This window comes from Nicotiana sylvestris, chromosome 8 (assembly GCF_000393655.2).
Source record: "Nicotiana sylvestris chromosome 8, ASM39365v2, whole genome shotgun sequence".
Classification (NCBI taxonomy): Eukaryota; Viridiplantae; Streptophyta; class Magnoliopsida; order Solanales; family Solanaceae; genus Nicotiana; species Nicotiana sylvestris.
Genome location: NC_091064.1, coordinates 13,911,970 through 13,934,251, shown reverse-complemented (window position 1 = coordinate 13,934,251; position 22,282 = coordinate 13,911,970). Strand labels below are relative to the sequence as shown.

General features: G+C 39.3%; 1 long non-coding RNA gene across 1 annotated transcript; it reads right to left on the bottom strand.

Moving 5' to 3' along the window:
* Positions 1-20,432: 20,432 nt before the first annotated feature.
* LOC104239309 (uncharacterized) lies at positions 20,433-20,951 on the bottom strand. The gene is made up of 3 exons (XR_011401426.1): positions 20,863-20,951; positions 20,725-20,778; positions 20,433-20,656 (listed from the first exon to the last, which is right to left on the bottom strand). It is a non-coding gene; the product is annotated as an uncharacterized lncRNA (long non-coding RNA).
* Between the last annotated feature and the right edge of the window lie 1,331 nt (positions 20,952-22,282).

Genomic DNA, 22,282 nt, shown 5'->3' with positions numbered 1-22,282 from the left:
AAAGAAAAGGAAAAAGACATGGGTTGCCTCCCACGAAGAGCCTGATTTAACGTCGCGACACAACGCATGTTACCCTCACAGTCATTTCAAATGAATGCGCGCCACCACGTGGCTGTCATCAATCTTTCCCAAATAATGCTTGACGCGATGCCCATTGACTCGGAAGAATTCACCATTTTTATTTTTGAGATCAATGGCACCAAAGGGAGTTATCCCAACCACTTCAAAATGGCCGCTCCACTTGGACTTCAACTTGCCCGGAAATAACCTCAACCGGGAATTGAAAAGAAGAACCATATCACCCACTTTGAATTCCTTCCCTCTGGCATACTTGTCATGAATGTACTTCATCTTGTCCTTATACAAGGATGAGCTGAAGTAAGCATGAAACCTAAACTCATCAAGTTCATTCAGTTGCTCCACCCGAAGATATGCAGCTACATCCCATTCTAAGTTCAACTTTTTTAGTGCCCACATAGCTTTATGTTCCAATTCTACCGGAAGATGACAAGCCTTCCCAAACACCAACCGATACGGCAACATACCAATCGGCATCTTGAAAGCTGTACGATAAGCCCAAAGAGCATCATCCAATTTCTTCGACCAGTCAGTCCTATTTGCATTGACAGTTTTGGATAAAATACTCTTAATCTCACGGTTGGACACCTCAACTTGGCCACTCGCTTGAGGATGATAAGGAGTGGTTACCTTGTGATTTACCCCATACTTGGCTAGCAGAGAGTCAAAAGCCCGGTTGCAAAAATGAGAACCCCCGTCACTAATTATGGCACGTGGAGTGCCAAACCTCGTGAAGATACTCTTTTTCAAAAATGCCACCACACTTCGAGCTTCATTATTTGGCAAAGCTATGGCCTCAACCCATTTCGACACATAGTCAACCGCTACCAAGATGTAAGTGTTGCCACAGGAACTTACAAATGGTCCCATAAAGTCTTTCCCCCAAACATCAAAGATGTCAACCTCTAGAATTATGTTAAGGGGCATCTCATCTTTCTTCTAAATCCCTCCAGCACGTTGGCATTCATCACATCTTTTCACAAAGTCACCGACATCCTTGAACAACGAAGGCCAATAGAAACCACAGCTCAACACTTTAGACGTTGTCCTTGCCCCTCCATGATTGCCACCATAGGGCGAAGAGTGACAAGCTTCCACAATACTCAGTTGCTCTTCTTCAAGAACACACCGGCGAATTACACCATCGGTGCAGATTTTAAAAAGATACGGCTCATCCCAATAGTAATCCAAACAATCCCGCTTGAGCTTCTTCCTTTGGTTAGAAGAGAGCTCATACGGAACCACACCGATAACAAGGTAATTGGCAATATCGGCAAACCATGGCATGCCTAGCATTGAAACTGAGAGGAGTTGTTCATCCGGAAAAGCATCATTTATATGAAGACCGTCCAAAGGCCTCCCTTCCTCCTCCAATCGAGACAAGTGGTCCGCCACTGGGTTTTCACTACCTTTTCTATCAATGATATCCAAATCAAATTCTTGAAGAAGAAGCACCCATCTCATTAACCTCGCTTTAGAATCTTTCTTCGTCATCAAATACCTAAGGGCGGCGTGATCGGTATGAATAATCACTTTGGCCCCCATAAGGTATGGGCGAAACTTCTCCATGGCAAAAACAATGGCAAGCAATTCCTTTTCGGTGACCGTATAGTTCCTTTGAGCTTCATTCATTGTCTTACTTGCGTAGTACACCGGATGGAACATCTTGTTGATTCTTTGGCCCAAGACCGCCCCCACCGCAACATCACTAGCGTCGCACATGAGCTCAAAGGGCAAGCTCCAATTTGGTGCGGTAATAATGGGGGTAGTCGTCAACTTTTGCTTTAGAAGCTCGAAAGCCTCCATACATTTCTCATCAAACACATATTTGGCATCTTTCTCAAGCAATTTACACAACGGGTTAACTACCTTAGAGAAGTCTTTGATGAATCTTCGGTAGAAACCCGCGTGTCCAAGAAAACTCCTCACCCCTTTGACAGAAGTAGGGGGAGGGAGCTTCGAGATAACCTCAATTTTCGCTTTATCAACCTCAATCCCTCTTTTTGAAATTTTGTGACCCAACACAATGCCTTCTTCTACCATAAAATGGCATTTCTCCCAATTGAGAACCAAGTTTGTGTCTTCGCATCGGGCCAATACACGATCCAAGTTTTGCAAGCAATCACCGAAAGAGTCCCCGACCACACTAAAATCATCCATGAAGACCTCCAAAATGTCTTCCACCATATCGGTGAAGATTGCCATCATACATCGTTGGAAAGTCGCCGGTGCATTACATAACCCAAATGGCATTCGAGAGAAGGCGAATGTGCCATAAGGACATGTGAAAGTTGTCTTTTCTTGGTCTTCCGGGGCAATGAGAATTTGGTTATAGCCTGAATACCCATCCAGAAAACAATAGAAAGCCCGACTTGCAAGACGATCAAGCATTTGGTCCAAGAACGGCAATGGGAAATGATCCTTTCTAGTCACCTTATTCAACTTCCGGTAGTCCATGCATACACTCCAACCCGTCACAGTGCGAGTCGGAATAAGTTCATTATTGTCATTAGTCACCACAATCATTCCTCCCTTCTTTGGCACACATTGTACTGGAGAAGTCCACGAACTATCAGAAATTGGATACACCACACCGGCGTCAAGCCACTTGATGACTTCCTTTTTAACCACCTCTTGCATGGCTTCATTGAGTCTCCTTTGATGTTCAAGAGACGGCCTAGCATCATCCTCCAATATTATCTTGTGCATGTAAAATGGGGGTCTAATACCCCGAATATCCGCCAAGGTCCATCCAATTGCCCGTTTGCGCTTTTGAAGAACCACCAAAGTGGCTTCAACCTGCACGTTAGTCAAGCAAGAAGAAAGTATAACCGGCAAAGTAAAATTAGGACCAAGAAATTCATACCTGAGGTGAGGAGGAAGTGGTTTCAACTCCAACACCGGTGGCTCCTCAATAGATGGCTTGGTGGGAGGAGTTTTGCGATTTTCAAGATCAAGAGATAACTTCCTCGGTTCATAAGAATATGAGCCCATGCCATGTAATGCATTCACACACTCCACCCTTCTAGCATCATCATCAACATCCATATTCAATAGCACGACCTCAAGTGGGTCCTCAACATTAGCCATAGCGCTTGTGTCATCCACTATCACTGCCGTGACAATGTCAACAAACGAGCACACCTCGTTACTATTTGGTTGCCTCATTGATTTGCATACGTGGAACACCACCTTTTCATCACCAACACGGAAGGTCAATTCTCCCACTTCCACATCAACTAAGGCCTTTCCCGTAGCTAGGAAGGGCCTACCAAGAATGATAGGCACCTCAAAATCCACTTCACAATCCAAGATCACGAAATCGGCTGGCAATATGAACTTATCAACACGAACAAGGACATCATCAATAATTCCCAAAGGCCGCTTCATTGATCGGTCTGCCATCTGAAGCCTCATAGAGGTTGGACGAGGTTGTCCGATTCCCAAGGTCTTGAAGACCGAATATGGCATTAAATTGATACTTGCCCCCAAGTCGCAAAGGGCTTTTGCAAAGTCGGCACTTCCAATGGTACATGGGATAGTGAATGCGCCGGGATCCTCAAGTTTTGGAGCCATAGAATGCACAATTGCGCTCACTTGATGGGTCATCTTGATTGTCTCACACTCCATTGATCTCTTTTTTGTAACCAAATCTTTCATGAACTTTGCGTATCCCGGCATTTGCTCGAGTGCCTCCACCAAAGGCACATTGATAGTCAAACTCTTCATCATTTCAATAAATTTCTTAAATTGGTTGTCACCCTTTTGCTTGGCTAACCGTTGAGGGTAGGGCGGAGGAGGTCTAGGCAAGGGTGACTTGGCTTTTGGCACCTCCGGTTCGGGCATATCAATGACGTGTTCCCTAGACGGGTTCACGGCCTCTTGAGTCTCCTCCTCACCCTCATCAATTGCAATTCTCCCATCATCATTTGCACTTGGTTCGACAACATCCTCAACTACCAACGGGATCTCATCATTTTGCAACTCATCTTCATCTACAGGAACTCGGTTATCTCTTGAGGCATGCACATCACCGCCTCTTCCACTTTGTGTTGTCACTGCCATCACATGATTGTTGTGCCCTCCCTTGGGGATTACTACCGTGTCACTTGGTAGAGAACCCTTTGGACGAGTATTTAAAGATTGAGAGATTTGGCCTAATTGCACTTCCAAGTTCCTGATAGATGTGTTATGCGAAGCTAATTGGGCCTCGGAATCTTGACTTTTTTTCATCATTTGTTCGAACATGCTCTCTATTCGACTCATGTCATTGCCCGACGAACTCGACCCTTGAGATTGGAACGGAGGCGGGTTATTGGGCTGTTGATACATTGGGGGCCTTTGATAGCCTTGCCCCCTATTACCTTGACCACCATTGTTGTTGTTCCAATTGTTGTTCCCGCTCCAATTTCCTTGATTCCCAGAATTATTGTTCCCCCAATTGCCTCCTTGATTGTTGTTGTAATTCCAATTGCCGCCTTGTTGATTGCCCCAATTACCTTGGGGTCTCCATTGCTGATTCCCTTGGTTGCCTCTATTCCCTTGGTAGTTGTTGACATATTGGACTTCCTCACTTTGGTCATCAAAACCTTCATTCGAATACCCACCACCATCATTGTTGTTGTCATATTGTTCACAATTACTTTGAGGTTGTTGTCCTCTTTTCCTCCTTTTCAACATAGAAACACCTTCCATTGCATTGACTTGGCGTGGGTTTTGGAATTGTTGCAATTGCGCCTTTGCTAATTGATTCATAGTTGTTGTAAGTTCGGCTATCGCTTGGCCATGATCGTGCAATTCCTTGTGCAAATAGATGACCGTGGGGTCACCTTGTGGCACGTTTGCTCGGCTTTGCCATGCCGAAGAGATGTCATCCATTTCATCAAGTACATCACATGCCTCTTTGTAAGAAAGTTTCATAAAATTCCCTCCGGCCAATTGGTTCACAATGCATTGATTTGTGGTGTTGATGCCCCGATAAAACGTTTGTTGAATCATAGCCTCGGTCATGTCGTTATTAGGGCACTCTTTCACCATTGTTCTATATCTTTCCCATATTTCATGCAAAGGTTCTGTTGGCTCCTGCTTGAAAGCTAGAATTTCATCCCGAAGAGCCGCCATATGACTTGGAGAGAAGAACTTGGCAATAAATTTGTCCACCAATTCATCCCATGTTGTGATAGAATGATTGGGGAGCCTTTCTAACCAATCTAATGCTTTGCCCCAAAGAGAGAACGGGAAAAGCCTCAATCTCAACGCGTCATCGGATACGTTTGTCTGCTTGCTACCCCAACAAGTATCCACGAACCCCTTCAAGTGCTTGTAGGCATTTTGATCGGAGGCACCCGTGAAATAACCTCGTTGCTCGAGCAAGGTCAGCATAACATTTGTGATTTGAAAGTTCCCCGCCCGGATTCGGGGAGGAACAATAGCATTGGCGTATCCTTGATTTGGTAGAACTCTGGGAGCCACTCTCGGCAGTTGCGGAGGAGGGTCTGGAATGTTGTTGTTCTCATTTGCATTTATATTGACATTCCGGCCTCTCCATGGAAGTTGAGGTAAGACCTCATCTTGTTCTAGATCTTCTACCTCCTCCCCCGCTATCACATTGACGAGAGGGTCATTTGCATTAAGATCCATGGTACCTGATTGATCAACACACAAAATTAGTAAATAAGAAGGAAAGAGAAGCAAAACACAATACTAGCTACACAGATAGTCAACACCGTAAAGCTCCCCGGCAACAGCACCAAAAAGTGATCGCAGCAGACTCAACCTAAGGATGAGTGGGCGCTAATACTTTTACCCAATAGCGATATCGGGGTCGATTTTCCACAGGGAACTTCAAATTGGAGTCGAGTATTTGTATGGTCTAGGATAGTGTTTTAGCTCATAATTGATCTTCTAACATTTTTGGTTTTCTTTTGTTTAAGAGCTACAATTTATCAACTACAGTTGTAAAACTAGGTTATGCTAAAATTATGATTCTAAATTGTATGCAAGATAGATAAAAGCACTAGGGATGCAGCATTTACCTAGGTGGTCCACTAACGGGTAGAAATTCCTAATGCAAGAATGACGAATATGGGGCTTATGCTATAACCGTTGCACCTTTTACACCCACTCTCACACCTCTCGGTAGAGAGAGTGATTTTGTCCAATTGACTCTCTCGAGACCAAATGGGTAGGCTAATTTGCCCAAGCAACTTATGGTTCAAGTTGGGTAATTACTCTCTCGAGGTTTAACCCGTTAATTGGGACTGTCATTCTCATGGGTCCATCCCGAATCCTTGTTGGAGTTAATCTTGAGGTCATAGACTCTCTTTCTCAAGAAGAGTCAAGACCCACTAAGCTAGACTTAGTGTTTGCAACCACCAAATCTTAGTGAAAACTTAAGATTAATCCAAATAGCAAACACCCAACATCATTCATGCACTAAACAATCACACCCATCAATTTCCCACACTAGGGTTGAGCCACAACCCTAGCTAATGGGTTTAGCTAGACATAGTAGTAACAAAAATCAAAGAAATAATAGATGAAATTGACATAATAGTTAACTACAATGTTAATCTACTTGATTCCACTTTAAAACTAGAAGAAATGGCCCAAAATAGGCTGATAATAGGGTAACACGAGTTCAGCTGCTCTCTGCTCTCGAACCGCCTTCCTCCCCTTTTGCTAAAAAGTAAATTGTTCTATTTATACTTCACAAGAAAAACCGGACAAAAATACCCCTGAGAATCTGGCGCGGACCGCGCACAAATGACGCGCGGCCGCGTAGGGCTCTGGGTCTTCATTACTTGCATCTGGTACTGGGGGGCGCGGACCGCACAAAATTGAAGTGCGGCCGCATGAACTTCATCCACGCGGACCGCGTTGGAACTGGGCGCGGACCGCGCGAGAAGAGGCGCGGACCGCGCAGCTTATCTTAAAAATATCATGGCCTCTGAACTTTCCTGCGCGGCCGCATGGAAAAACAGTGCGGTCCGCGCAGGTTGAACTTCGATATGCCCAGCTTCTGAACTCTCCTGCGCGGCCGCGTGACAGAGCAGTGTGGACCGCGCAGGGCCTTTTGATCCCCCCTTTCAGTTATCTCTTGACACTTGGCATATTTCACTCCTTTTTGAGCCGATCTTTAGTATTTGTCATCTTGTCGCTCAAACCTGCAATCAAGTGTCATTTGTAAGCATTTTGGGACTATTATATGGCAATAAATGCATAAAGCTCAGGTAAGAATGGGTATAAAAAAACATGCAGAAATCACAGTTATCAATGGTGATGATGATGATGATGAGCACCTTACAAATCAAGATTGGAGTAATGTTAAAATGCTTGTAGATTTTTTAGAACAATTTCATATTTCTACAAATGAATTATCTGGCCAATATTATCCTACTATTTCTAACTGTTTAGTTTAAATTGCAGCACTTGTAGATTTATTTACTCAATTTTCAGAGGGTAGAGTAATTTATCAAGAAGCTATTAATTCTATGAAAGCTAAGTTTAAAAAATATTTTTTCCCTATCCCCCTATATTTGGTGTTGCTGCATTGTTAAATCCTACAATGAAATTAGGAGGTCCTCACTTTTGGTATTCAAAAATTTATAACGCTTTATCACTTTCAGCTGAGGAATTTGCTACACTTGGAGATGCAAAAGCCTCAATTAAAATAAATGCTCAAACTATTTATAATGCTTATCAACTTGCCTTAGATCAAACTAGACCAAATGTTCCAACTCCTACTTCGTCTAGTTCGCAAGCATCTAAAAGAACTGCGGGCCTAAAAGCCCTTAGTTCTTGGACGGAGTTCAGGGGTTCTCAAGGTGATAATTTTGGTGATAGTTTATAACTAAATGAGCTTCAAGTTTATTTGTCGCAGTGACTTGGATCAGAGAATCCCGACGGCTCCTTCGATGTTTTGGAATGGTGGAAGGACAAACAAAAACACTATCTGGTTCTTTCAAGGATGGCTTGAGATATTTTAAGTGTTCAAGCTTCAACAGTGGCATCATAGAGCGCATTCAGTCAAGCGAGACTTCAAATCGGTGATCATAGAGCGTCTAGGAGGGAGAGCTTGGAAAAATCAGTACTCTTCAGATATTGGATCCGTTCGGAAAGAAGGAAATTTGGACTTACAGAATCACAACCTGAGATAGATGAAGCTTATGAAGAAATGCTAGCGGAACTTGCGTAGGATGCTGCTTCGCCTGGAAACGGTGATGAACAAGCTTCTTTTCCACCACCACCAATGAAAATTCCTTCGGACCTTGAAGGATTTATGAGATTTGTTAGAGATAATACATAGACTAACATGTAACTTGTATTTTGGCACATCTTCCTTAGTTTTTTTTCCTTTTAATGGTGGTATTAGTACCTTGTTGTGCTCATTCCATTGGGGGGAGGAAGACTAAGAAAGATATTGTCATTCTTTGTTAATGTCGTAATAGTAAAATATATAAGACATTCCCTTGAATATTTCTTTGCAATTTATTTTGTGTTTAAATTTGATATAGTATATATATATATATATATATATATTAAGGCACTATATATATCTCTAATACATACTATATTTATATAGCTATATATAAGTACATATATATCTCTAATACATACTATATTTATACAGCCTCTCCGCCCCTCGAGGTAGAGGTAAGGTCTGCGTACATATTACCCTCCCCAGACCTCACTTGTGGGATTACACTGAGTTGTTATTGTTGTTGTTGTATATATAAGCAATTTATACTAGTATATAGATATATAGTTTACAAGAAAGTGCTTTAGATAAAAAAAATTAAAAAAATAGCCTATATATATGTGTGTGTATATATATATATATATACATACACATATATATAAGACACTATATATTTCTCTAATACATATAAACTATATATATTTAATACATATAATCTATATATATATATACATATATATATAAGGCAATATATATTACATAAGGCAATATATAATTATATATACACATAATACACCCGTATATATACATACTATACATACTATATATATTTATATAGCTATATATAAGCAATTTATACTAGTATATACATATATAGTTTACAAGAAAGTGCCTTAGATAAAATAAAAAAAAGTCCGAAACGAAAAAAGCCCGTTAGGCACGCGGGCCCGGCCCATTTAGCCCGGGACCATGTGGGCTTAGGACCACCGTGGTCCGGTTCCATACATTGGGACCGTTTGACCCGGGACCGCCTCAGCCTGGCCCGCCTCAAGCCCAGGCCCGTTTGGCCCGGGCCCGGACAACAACACAACCTTAGTAGGGTTAGGAGAAATTTGAGGGGATATGAGAGAGAAAAATAATACAAAGCTTATTTTATGGCTTAAGGTTAGGAGATGACCATAAATAAATATTTGACTATAAAAAATCAAAAAGTAGATATGGAATATAATTTTTTAAAAGGATATTTATTTAAAATAAATAAGGTATCAACCTTTGCTATAAGAGATAACTAATCCTTTATTTTTTCACATTCTTTCTCACTCTATCCAAATTTCATTACGCATTCAAATCTCTCTCTCCTCTTATTAGAGGTGAAAGTGGACGAATTGATCCTAGTGATCTTTTGATAAATTATTATCACTGTGCATACAATATATACAATGTATAATGGTATTAATTTATAAGAAGTGCATATACAACATACATGGATGTATATTTTTCAAATATATAACGTGCATATATGTAAAAAGATATATATACAGAATATGTCATATGTATTCTCTCTCTATATATATAATATTTTTACATATATAAAATATATGGGTTATATACATATAATACCAAAAATACGGCAGTTTACTAGTAGTAAACAATTGTTTTTGACAAACCCCAAAAAAAAAAAAAAGAATTTTTCAACTCATTGCACAATTTTTGAATTAATATATTAATACTCCAAATATACATTGTGTATATTTATTTTGAAAAAAAAGAATTATGTACTATCTTTATCCAAATAATATAATATTATACCAGTAAAAATATTTTAATATATACTTTATAATATATTTAATAAATAATTATTTAACATACTATACCAATTATATAAAATGTATATAATATTTATAGTGTTACAAACATCAGAGATATTTATCTAAATGTGCATCGTCATACAAGCATTCACATATCATAAAAAATTATTTATTCCACCAAATAATAATTGAGAGAGAGATAAAGTACCAATAAACCTATAGTTAATACAAAACCATTCATAAAAGAGAAAGGAAAGATAAAAATCATATGTTGAGCATTAAATTACCAACTAAAGCCGTGAGGAGTTCCCAACCAACAGGCTGGATTATGTTATGATTGCAAATATTTTTCTCTGGCAAGCGCTGGAGTGTCGGTTATGAATTGTTGTGGCCATTTGCTTCACGTTTTAGGCACCCCAATTCTATATGTACGGAATGTTATAACTATTGAATCACTAGCAATTAATGAGAGCGTTGAAAAAAAACAATTTATGGTCCATATAAATATAATTTTGAAGATATTGGAAATTAATGAATTTCATGGAAATTAATATTGTATTTATTCCAAGATTGTGGAATATAATAGCTCATAATTTAGTTAATTTCTCTATAACATTTTCACTACTAAAAATAGTAAGAATTAGCGATGGATAAATTCTATAGCTAAACAGAAAAATTTGTTGCTATTAGCGACGGATTAGCGATGAATTTTGTCGTTAATTTCAGTTTTTTTTTCAAATGTTTTACATGACTTGAGATTCTCTTTTTTTTTTCAAGTTGAGTTGTAAGTGATACTGCAGGATTATTTGACGTTTTGATATATTAATTTTATTCTAATTTAAAATACTTATTAATGAATATTTAAGAGCATTGATTATAAATCGTGCAGGGGTTAAAGAACCTTTTGCAAGAATGATTATTTGAGATTTTGTTTTACCTAAGTTGGGTTGTAAGTGATAGCATCATTTGACTTTATAATATATTAAAGTGATCCTAATTTAAAACATCGATTGATGAATATGTAAGACCAATGTTTATAAATCGTGGAGGGGTGAAAGAATCGTTTGCATCAATAATTATTTAGTACATTATTTCATTAGTCTTAATTTATGTGTCATACGTTTCTTCTTAGTTCGTTCAAAAAATAATTTCATATTTTTTAATTTTTAATATTTTTGCTCTATTTTTTAAAATTTTAATAAATAATTAATATCCACATAAATTTCTCAAATTTATTTTACATCACAAGTTTCAAATATTTTTATGTTTTTCTTAAATGTTATACCTAATCAAATATTGTCACATAAATTCAAACGGATGTAATAACTATTTTAATTTGACATGAAAAATGAATGATAAGGCATGTGGTAGACCAATGGGAATTCTGTTGCTCCATCGCGTGGTTTTATTGGAGTTTTTTACCTTCCAATTTTATATTTTTCTCTCTCCTTATCTTTCATCTTAGTGATGATTTAATGTCACAATTTAAGAGTTTTAAGTTGTAAGCACTAATAATATTTTTTTGGTTAACAAAATACTAATATATACGTTAAAATAAAAACTACATGATAAAGGTATAATTTATTTTTGGTAATTAAATTTCTTATTACCAGGGAAAATATTTACAAGTATAGCAAGAACCCTCAAAACTCACATAGATTTGGATATGTAGCCCCAAATCTAGTGCCCTCATATCTACATAACTACGCAACTACAAACTATGGATAAAAATTGTAATTCTGTAAATGTCTCGCTATCTTAGAATTCAACATTCCACGATAGTGCACTTCCTGAATTATCAGTTTGATCATCTCCTCATTGCTTCTTTATGTTCCTCTGAAGGTTCTCCAGTTTTGTTCCTGCCAAATATAATAAACAACACAGGCAAGTAACATTCTATATGTTGCACACATTTGCTTCTTTCCTGATGCATGCCTTATTGCCCACTGTTTTTCAGCATCCCAACCTTGTACATTCCTTTGTATCTCCACCCATTGTAGCAACTTATACTCCACATACTTGTTGAGTAGTTGCATTGAAAAAATAAGTGTTCATGGCTTTCTGCTACCTTTTCACATAATGAGCATGCTAAACTTATTGCTATGCCCCATCCTAGTAATTTGTCTCTCGTATACAACCTTTCGAGAATTGCCAAGTACAAAATGAATCTCCATTTAGGACTGCTCCAGTTAGTACACAATAATCTCCTCCACTCCACTTTAGGTAGATCACCTCTCAACTTGTTATATATCAATCTGATGGAGTATTCCTTCATGCTCAACATTTCTTCAATTGCTATGTTGACCTCAGTTAGGTATTTACCAGCTCCCAGAATTTTTTGCACTAACCATGAGGCTTGTTTAGCTTTCACTTGTCATATTACTTGTTGCTTGATATAGTAAGTATGAATCCACTGTATCCACAATCTATCCTTCTTCTTGTTTAGATTCCACAGTTGCTTGATTAGTGCAGCTCTATTCCATATAACCATATCTGTGATATTCAAACCCCCTGCAGATTTTGGCCAACATAGTTGTCTCCAAGCTACTAAAGCTTTAGCTTTGGTTTCTATTTCACCTGTCCACAGAAATCTCTTGCAAATTGTCTCAATTCCTTGTAGGATCTTCTTAGGTAAAGGAAATATTTGTGACCAAAATGATTGAATAGCAAATAAAACACTCTTGATCAGCTGCAACCTGCCTGCATAAGACAGAAACTTTGCTGTCCAGTTTTTGATTCTGAATAACATCTTATCCAGTAAAGGTTGACATTGAGTAATAGATAACCTTTTACTACTCAATAGGACTCCCAAGTATCTGAAAGGCAAAGATCCTTTAGAAAATCCAAGCACTGGATAATGTTTTGTTGAATATATTCAGTGACCTCTCCAAAATAGATACAACTTTTTTGCTGATTAGCTATTAGACCTGAAGCCTTTGAAAACTGTTGAAAACATTCATACAATAGCTATATAGACACCACATCTCCCCTGCAAAGCAACAATAAGTCATCTGCAAAACTGAGTTGGATAATATTCAGCTTCTCACACCTAGGATGGTAGTTAAAGTCAGGCTTCTCTTTAACAGTCTTCAAGATCCTTGTAAGATACTTCATAGCTAGAACAAATAAATATGATGATAATGGATCACCTTATCTAATTCCTCTCTTTGCATCAAAAGGAGTTGTTGGCTTTACATTAATCACAATAGCATAAGACACTGTAGTAACACATGTCATAATCCAAGAAAACTATTTCCCTGGGATATTCATTTCTGTAAGTACTTGTTCAAGGAAATACCATTCTACAGAATCATACGCCTTTTACATATCAATTTTAACCATATATCTTGGTGACACACCTTTTCTCCCATATCCTTTAACAAGTTCATGCCCCAGTAGAACATTGTCACTTAGTATTTTCCCTGGCACAAATGTTGCCCGACTCAGATCAACTAAGTCTCCCATTACTGACTGCAGCCTATTTGTGAGCATTTTGAAAATAATTTTGTAAACAATAGTGCAACATGATATTGGCCTAAACTGCTTTATAGAAGAAGGATTTTTCATTTTTGGGATCAGAGTAACTGTTGTCCTATTTACTAGTTTATATATTATACCTTCATCAAAGAATTTCAGAACAACTTCTGTGATGTCCTTGCTAATTATATGCCAAGTCTTCTTGTAGAAGTAGTCATTGAAACCATCTCCACCTGGTGCCTTTGAGTCACCAATCCCCTGCAAGGCTGTCTTCACATCTTCCTTAGTAAAGGGGCCTATAAGTTGAAGCTGCTGTGACCTTGTAAGTCTTGGACCATTCCTCATTATGCTAGGATTAATAGTAGGCATGTTGTTAGTTGATATCCCTAATAATCCTCTATAGAACCCTACTATCTCCTGTTCAATGACCTCTGGATTGTTGATCAATCTTCCATTGCTATCTGTTAAACTCATTATTTGATTCTGTGCTACTCTCTCTTTCATGCTTGTAAAGAAAAAAGCTGTGTCGGAATCACCTAGCTGAAGCCATTGTATTCGAGACCTTTACTTATAGATGCTCTCTTCTATATTACTCCACTTCTCTAGATGATGCTTTGTGTTTCTCTCCATATCAAACATATCAGCTGCTGTGTTAGTTGTTCTCATCTGTGCTTGAATGTTTGTTAATTCTTCCTTAACTGCTGCACCTTCTTTGTTGTATTGGAAAACTCTCTCTTGTTTAAACTTTTCATCTCTTCTTTGATCTGCTTCAAATTACACCATATATCCTTCATATTTCTATTCTCCTTTTCCCATCTACTTCTTATTATTTCTTCAAACTCTGGATGCTCAGTGAGACAGTTAAAAAACTTGAAAGGTCTCTCTTTATACTCCATTCCTCTCCACCTCTATACATAAAGGAGAGTGATCAGAGAAATGAGGATCCATCACACAAACTTGCAATGATGGCATATGCATCATCCAATGTGCATTTACAATAGCTCTATCAATTCTACTAAACACATGGCTATTTGTATGTGTATGTTCTTCCCACAGTTCTTAGTTCATTTAACATGCAATCCTCCATTAGAGCTCTAAAGTCCTTGATTTCATTATCCTGTATTTCTGTACCATTTACCCTGTCTTCTTTGTCCAGTACTGCATTAAAGTCCCCCATGAGCAGCCAAGTACTATTTATCTGTGAATCAATTTTCCTTAATTCTTCCCACATATCACACCTATGAGCAACAGTATGTAGTGTCCATATATAGTTGTAAAAGCAAATTGCTTGTTGGAGCTACTATTTTTGACTATACCATGATATATTGAGTATGAGATTGCAACATAGTGAATTGAATACTATTTGCATCCCATAGAATCCAAATTCTACCTCTTTCTGTAACCTTGCTATTTGAGCACCAACTCCATCTTGGTGCACATTTATTTATGACCTCCTTTTCTTTATTACTCTGTACTCTATGCTCAACTATTGCTATAAGATTATTTTTTTGTTTTTTCAAGAAAATTTTCATCTCCTTTTGCTTATGAACCTTATTGAAACCCTTCACATTCCATGTCACTATCTTAATATAGGTTTCTGCTTAGTTGGAATTATCTCTTCACCTTCTCCCCTACTACATCCAGCTTTATCATCATCTGCCCAGCATGTTTTGCCTTCATTTGCTACTTCTCTCAATGGAGAAAAGCCATTGGTAGTCCTTATAACTTGATGTATAGGACTTGTCAGTCCCACCCTGCCCTTTGCTTTTGTCCATACTTGTTGATGTTCTTTTGGATCCTGTGTTTCATCTCCTTGATCGATATATTTGCCCGCGTCCCTCTCTACTTGCTTTGGTGGCCTTATTGCCACCCATTGAGTTGTTGGTTTCCTTGTTTGCTGTATATTCCCAATTACATTGGTACTCCTTCCTTGTTGCTTAGTCTGATGTTGCTCATTTTGCACACTTCTTTTTTGTTGTTCCAGCTCTACCTTGATCTCTTTCACAATCATGACCCACCATCAAGCACTTCTTACAATACTGAGGAACCCAATCATATTCCACCATTTGCTCAAACTCTTTGCCTGAAGGATCTTGAATTTTGATAAACTTAGGTAACTCCTTGCTGATATCCATCTCTATAAGCACTCGAGCATAGGAAATTCTAGAAGCATTACTTGTACATTCATCAGCATACAAAGGTGTTCCTAGTCCACTAGCAATTCTACTCAATGTCAATCGTCCCCAACAGTTCAAAGGCAAGTTAGGGAAGCTTACCCATAATGGAATAGTTTTAAGGACTTCATTGTACAAATCGAAGTCCTCTGTACATGACTTCAGAATCAATGGCTTCACTCCCATTGTATATGGTCCTGAGTAGAACCCGGAACCAAAATGTGGTTCTTTTTGACTCAAAATACGGAAATAAGTGTTAAAAAAAAAGTTATCAAACTATATATAATGCCACAAAAAGTGGCGCTATACAGTAACAGTAACTGCACTGTTACTGTATAGCGCCACTTTTTGTGGCGCTATATTAATTAAAAGCTGACACATCTTACATAGCGCCACTATTAATGGCGTTATACCCCTTATTACCTGACCCCACCAATAATTTCTGGGTTCAATAATTCAAAAGCGTATAAAGCCACTTTTTGTGGAGCTATATACAAAAAAAAACCTCTCCGGCTAGCCATTTCCTATATAAACATCGTAGAATCGCATATCTTCATTCAATTTTTTTTAACTCTTGTTGGTTTCTATTGTTGTTAAATTCTCTAGCATTTTTTCATTATGTCTGAAGAACGTAGAATAAGAGTATCATTATATTGGGGGGGGGGGTGAGGTTGTGATGGAGAATAACATTGATATCGTTGTTATGCAAAAAAATGAGTGTGAGAAAACGTTCAGTGATACTCAAAGTAACCGGAAGATATCCGTATTCCGTTACGCCGCAAGGGGTTGCTTTTTACTCAGAGTTTAACATCGACGATGATGACACTTTGAGTGATTTCCTGAGGACTCCAGACGAATGCCGGGAATTTCTTGTAATCACAATGTTGGAGATGTACGTGAAGGTCGAAGACGTTCCAAAAAACGAGGTTGTGCGTAGTAGAGATAACCTCCAGTCATCGGGTGGTTATTCTGGATCAGTTTTTGCCGGACATGTTCCGGATGAAAGATTTTTTCTTGATTTAAATTTATCATCGTCGGCGAATGAGCAGCGAGAAAATAATTTATACCCTGTTTTCCATAATTCACAAGAAGAGTGGTAAACTTCAATTTTTATTTTTGTTAATTATGTATATTTTTGGCGTATTGAATTAATTTTAACGCTCATTTATTTAATAGGGGGTACCGGCCGGATATAAATTTTACAAGTGGCCTATCCGGTAGTCATCACCTAACTGAAAACGTCCATCATAGAATGTCATCACATTACGACTTGTAAGTGAAATGATATAGCCATATGTAAAGCATTTATTAATTTAGTAGCTTATATTTTTGTTGAAATGTGCAGTGAAAACGAGCTAGTTGAACTACCCGTACTCACTCAATTGCCCGAAAACGACGTATTACATCAGGATCTGGCAGATGCACAGAGTGAGGAAGAGAACAGCGATTACGATAACAATGCCGATGAATCGGGAGACGAGATACCATTTGCTCGTGAGGATGGTGATGAAGAGGACGAGGAGGAAGGACCCGATTTGAAGAGAGCCCCCCATAGACGACAAGTGTACGAGTCTGAAGTGCCGTTTTATTCAAGGGAGATTCCTTATATTGATAACTTGCCAGCCGTGCCGGATGTGGAAGCTCTCACAAGGGATTTTGATGAAATTCGGACAGCAATGTGGGATGAGTCTAGACCAACGGTGCTTGCAAAGGGGATGCTTTTTCCTGATAAAGCACGCGTAAGCAGGGCTTGTAAAATGCACAATGTTAAAGAGTGTCGTGAGATGCAGGTATCGGAGTCAAGTCCGACGGTATACAAGGCTATTTGCCGCAGGTGGTTTTGGCCATGTAATTGGATGTTGCGTGCGTCGAAGAAGAAAACAGGTATGTGGAAAGTGGGTAAATACATTCCCACCCACACATGCGAAATGGACACTTTCAACGGGAATCACTTCAACTTGGATATTGACTTGATATCTCTTGTACTTATTCCGCACATCGAACCGTCCATAAGGTATAAAATCAAAGTGTGCATTACAGCAGTCCACCAGGAACATGGCCACACAATTACTAAAAGAAAGGCATATCTTGGGCGCAAAAGAGCGTTTGAAATAGTCTATGGTAACTGGGATAAGTCATTTGCGGATCTGCCTAGGTACTTGGTTGCACTGCAGCACTTTAACCCCGGAACAGTTGTTGAATGGAAGCTTGAGCGGAGTTCGGGTAAACCAGAATATATATTCAATTATGTGTTCTGGGCATTTAAGCCAGCAATTGATGGTTTTCCGTATTGCCGGCCCGTAATATCCATAGACGGAACTCATGTCTATGGAAAGTACGATATCAAGCTATTGATAGTCGTGGCAGTGGATGCTACTGGACAGATATTTCCTCTAGCCTTTGCTATTTGTGCCAATGAAAGCAGAGAGACGTGGACAATATTTTTGAACCACCTGAAAGAGCATGTTGTCAAACAGCGTTCAGGTATTTGTCTAATATCTGATCGGCACGGGGGTATATTAAGTTCTGTGGAGGACCTTCCTGCATGGCAAGAACCTTATGCAAACCATCGTTACTGTGTGAGGCACTTGAAGGCCAATTTCCAGAAGGCACATCCCAAAAAGGATCTACATGATTTGATGTGGATGGCAACAATAGACCACCAACAACATAAATTCCGGAGGCATATGGATTCTATCAGGCAAGAAGACGAGGCAGCATATCGTTGGTTAATGTGACATGACCCTGAAAAGTGGACGTTGCATGCAGATGGTGGCAGACGCTGGGGAATTCTTACTACAAACGTGTCAGAGTCCTTCAACGGGTTATTAAAGTCGGCAAGAGGATTGCTCGTCACAGTCATGGTGCGTATGTCGTTCAAGCAGATGGCGGAGAGGTTTGTGCAACGGTTTGCAGCTGCAACGGAATTGATGGAAATGGGTGTTGAATTTATGCCAGTGCCTATGAAGAGATTAGAGAAATACAGACGGCGAGCACATTGGCATTCCTTTTTGCAATATGATAACGAACGAGGTATTTTTGAAGCTCGCACCGCTATCCATAATAATCGGGGTAATAATGTACATACATTAAATGAATCTACAAGGTTATGCTCATGTGGAAAATGGTAAAATGAATCTACAAGGTTATGCTCATGTGGAAAATGGTAAATCTACCACATGCCTTGCTCACATGCCATCAAGTGTTTTCAACGTGTTGGTTATGCGGAGACCAACTATATTGATCAACAATATAGTGTTTCCAAATACCTAAACATATATAATGGTCAGTTGCAGCCAGTGGGTGCTGAGCATTACTGGCCCCCAGAACCATTTAAAATGGTGTGTAACAAGTCCTATTTGCGTAAAAGACAGGTGCAGAGGAGAACGCGTATACGGAACCAAATGGATGTTAGTGATACCGTATATGCGCACAAATGTGGTATATGCTCGCAAACAGGACACGACCGTAGAAAATGTCCTTTGGGTGGCAACAGTAATCAAGCTCAGAGCGGGTGTTCTTCTATTGTACCCAACTACCCATGAGTTCATGTTGTAATAATTAGTTGTTATGTATATGTTTGAAATATTTATGAAATAAAATTTCCTTGTTTGTTAATTATGATTTGAACTTTCCCATTTTACCTATTTAAATAATAATTTAATATAATTATCGGTATATTTATTATGTGTGTGTATTCTTGTCGACATCACGATATTTAATACGCAAAATATAACGCCATTATATATGGCGCTATGTGTGTGTTGTCTTGTCGAACTGAAAAAGCTGACCGGCTGACATAAAGTCGTCTTGTCAACATCATCATATGGTGCCATTAGATATGACGCTATCTAATATAGCGCCATTAGATATGACGCTATATGTGTGTTGTTTCGCCTATAAATAATGGGCTCATTGTAGTTATTTTGTGTGCTCAAAATTTCCCCCAGAAATATTTCATTAAAAGTAAGTAAGGTTTTTTATTATAAGCAAATATTTCACAAATGGCTCAACCTGGTCGTCCACCAATTTGCTTCTGTGGAAAACCATGCATGATATATTGTGGGTGGGAAGGTGCTAACGCTGGACGCCGCTATTGGTGCTGTATGAACACGTTGTACAAGCAACCCAACGAACCAACTTGTGAATTTGATGAATGGCCTGAGGAACCATGTTATCAGGAAAACTACAGGAAGAGATTATAGGATTTTCATAATATGTGGTTATACCAGGAGAGAATACAAAAGGAGGGAGATAGAATTATTACAGAAATGAGGGAGAAACTGAAGGAGGTGGAAGATAAAAAATGGAGAGCAGAATGGAATTGTGAAGCACACAAGGAATGCAACGAAAAATATAAACGGGAACTTGCGGAGGTGAAGGCGAGAGTGAAAGAGTTAAAAGAAGAAAAAGAACAAATGGAAGAACGATTTAAGTGGTTGGAACGAAGAATAAATGGCAACTGGGACTAAACATTGGCGTGTATGTGTTTAGTGTCATTTTCATATTTTATGTATTTTTATTATGTTGGCCTGTTATGTTTGTGTTTGTGTTGTAGTAATGTTTTCCTTGTTTGTTGTACTAAATTTTATTTTAATTTAAGTGAGAGTTAAGTTTAAGTTGTTGTGTTACTATACCAAATACTATAAAACGAAATGAGAACTAAAAAAAACTGTCATATTCGATTAAATATTGTTGTTAATGTATACAAAAATATTATTTACACCAAAAAAACATAAAAATGGAAGACCGAATCAATGTGTCCCGCATCCGGTGTGTCTCAAAGTAGCCGTTGGCCTAAGGCGCATCCCCTGCCGCCCGGGTACGCTATCAGGATCATCATCATCAAGTCGTCTCCTTATGGCCGGATGCGGCACAGGATGACATGTATCGGTGGTGCTGTCAGGTCCAGTAGAAGGCTACATAATAATATCAAACTTAGTATAGAAAACTACATAACAATTCACAAAAATTTATATTGTCTTACCATAATCGTGTCTGGATCCTGAATGTAGTCATCTGTCACAGCATCGCATGAAGCCTAAAAAAGTAAATTAATAAAGTTAAAGAAAACAAATAAGTTATAGTAAAAACAGTAATAAAATTAATACTAATAAACTCATACCTGCGCATATGATGAGCTGCCATAACTCAGTCGGCGCCCACTATCAAAATCTCGGATCGGTCGAGACTCATCAATGGTAGACAGGCCAGGAAAATATCTACCCAACTCCACTCCTTGAAAATCCGAGCCCATGATCAAGAATTGACCCGATGGGGTCACCTGCGACGTCCCTGGAGTGTCATAAATGCCAAGGCTGTAAGACAGCATGTCGGTCTCATGCATGCCACCTCCCATATCAGCAGCAACATCATCAGCAAGAGCCTCGAAGCCCCCTTGCTGGGAACCTCCTCTCCGCCCACGACCACATCGTCCGGCACCAGCAGGTCGTCGGGGAGCAGCAACAGCTCGTCGTCCACCACCTTGCTGGTACGTGGCTGGGTCAACATAATCTAGCTCGTGTGCCAAACGCTGATCCGATCGGGCTCGCTGCAGTGTCTGGGCAGCCACATCCATGAAGCGATGACTATAGTCCTGCATGATCACAGGATCGTGGACATAACTCTGCATCTGCTGCCCCATACGATATACGGTATGCAATCCAATCGCCTGCACACAAGTTTTTAATATAAACTACGTATTTGACTCGAAATTACTATTAATGTAATTGATAATAACAGAAAACATACCAGAGCCTCATGTCTCCCGGCGTATGAGACGTACCGACCATATACCTGATGAACTGGGTTCCCGATAAAAAGTCGGGAAACAGTGCGGTACCATGCCATATAAACTTCGATAGGAAAGTACTGTTGCGGACCTGGGGTCAAGTCCCCCCGGCTGTCCCAAATACCCAACTGCGCTGCCAGCCAATCAATAAATATGTCGTCCACCCTCATCCGATCATCCCTCTCATAATGTAAAGGATCCCATGCAGGCCGAGTCGGTATAGGCTGCGGAAATCCAAACTGACGAAATACTCGCTCTGAGGCATGATGCTCGACAATATCGAGGCACGTGAGAGGGACGGAAGCCCTCCAAATATGGCGGCCGTGCGTGCAATACGTTGGCAGGGTACCTATCAGCTCTTCGCTGTACGACGTCCAAATGAACTATCAAATAATAACACAAACCGTTAGTATGCGCAACACCTAGTTAAACAATAATTGGTAAGTTTAGTTAGATATTCACATGTGCGTCCTCCAGAAAATCCAACACATCCCTACAGAAGGGGAGATTATGATGGCCATGATACTCTCGTGCAAGTCTACGACGCAATACCCACCTACAAGCTAGAGGGAGATCAGGAATATGTACATTAGCCGGTAGCTGTGGTAGAGGTGGACGAAGCTGAAGAAATCGCTCCCACACCCAAACCTAACATACAAAGTTGACGTAAAGATTAACTATAACTAGGTAGAATTGTAACTAATTTTGAACCGGAGGGAGTACGTAACACTTATCTATAGGTGGAGCATTTAAT